The sequence below is a fragment of the Cynoglossus semilaevis genome, chromosome 9 (assembly GCF_000523025.1).
Source record: "Cynoglossus semilaevis isolate Cse_v1.0 chromosome 9, Cse_v1.0, whole genome shotgun sequence".
Taxonomy (NCBI): Eukaryota; Metazoa; Chordata; class Actinopteri; order Pleuronectiformes; family Cynoglossidae; genus Cynoglossus; species Cynoglossus semilaevis.
The window spans coordinates 4,623,652-4,625,108 of NC_024315.1; positions in this window are offsets into that span (position 1 = coordinate 4,623,652).

Genomic DNA, 1,457 nt, shown 5'->3' on the forward strand with positions numbered 1-1,457 from the left:
AACATCATTCATCTAATTGAGCAGTTTCCCTTTTTGTTTGTTTGGTTCATTACCCAGTGTAGCCAGCAGCAACACTGTGAGTGTGTGTGTGTGTGTGTGTGTACAAACTAAGTCAGCCATGCACAGATTAATTTTACCAAACACTGTGGGAACTAACTTCATTTGAATAATTCCTCTTAATCCTGTTTGCCACAATCAATTATCAACTAATTCAAATGAGAAAAATCACCTGATCAGTGAAGAGAAGAAACAGTTTGGATGGATGGACGGATGGACGGATGGACGGATGGAAGGAAGGAAGGAAGGAAGGAAGGATGGACGGATGGACGGATGGACGGATGGACGGATGGATGGATGGATGGATGGATGGATGGAAGGAAGCAAGGAAGGATGAATTGATGGATGGATGGATGGTTGGATGGACAGACAACTGACAACTGGTTCAAGTCCTGAACAACAAATGTGCCATTACCTCAGAGACAGTAATCGTGTCATCTGTTAACCGGTTACTAACCTGGTTAACTACCACTACATGTTCATGTTCTGACGTTTCCTTCAGAAACATTAGGTTCTGTCAGTGCAGTAGTTTGACTTAAATGACCTTCTGACAGTTGAATCACACCAGACATTTCACAATAGAGAACTATAGATTTTCTAGGGGGAGGTGTGGTGGGGGAAGACGGGGGGGTCAGATAATCCCAGCTGGTGATGCAGTACGTCTTCACATGACAGTGTCTCCTGTCTCCTGTCTCCTGTCTGTCGGTCACAGAGGGAAACACGGAGCATGTGTTCAAGCCGAGGACTGAGACGTACGGCAGTGGCTTTTGGGGGTCTTGACCACCAGACAGATGGGACTGGTGTGGTGAATAATTCAAATCCCATCTCTAGCTGTGTTTTAAGGCACCCAGAGAAGCAGCCTTGATGCTGATGCAGTGAGAAAACCAAAGAAAAACAAGCCGTCTAGAAGCAGTCCTGGAAAACTGGAACAGGAAGCAGTGTGTGACAGCGGCCGAGCAGCGTTTGGCTGCCAGCTGCACTACATCAACAGCTTAAACTGTTTTCCTTTTACTGTGTGCCTGTTGGTGCTGAGGTATATGTAAGTCACTGTTTCAGGAACCGAGCTAAAAATAGCTCCAACACCCAAGGCTTTTCATTTCACATACAGAAATAAACAGGTGAGATATAGAGGTGTCTGAACCGGACCCGCTCCCTGGTTCAGTCTTCAAGCAGAACCTGCTCCAGATCTGAGACACAGCCAACAATTAGATCGAGTGTTTGGGGGTGAAGGCAAGGTCGTCTGGGTTACACACTGAGCCATGACGCTGGGTCGGTGCCGTTTGTTTGTTGTCAGGCTGGGCCATCTGGTGGGGAACAGCAGCACTGCTCATGTGGAGACCTTAATGCTTCTGGATCTGACTCTGGCATTTGTCTCATTTTACCACCTGAAGTCCATAATC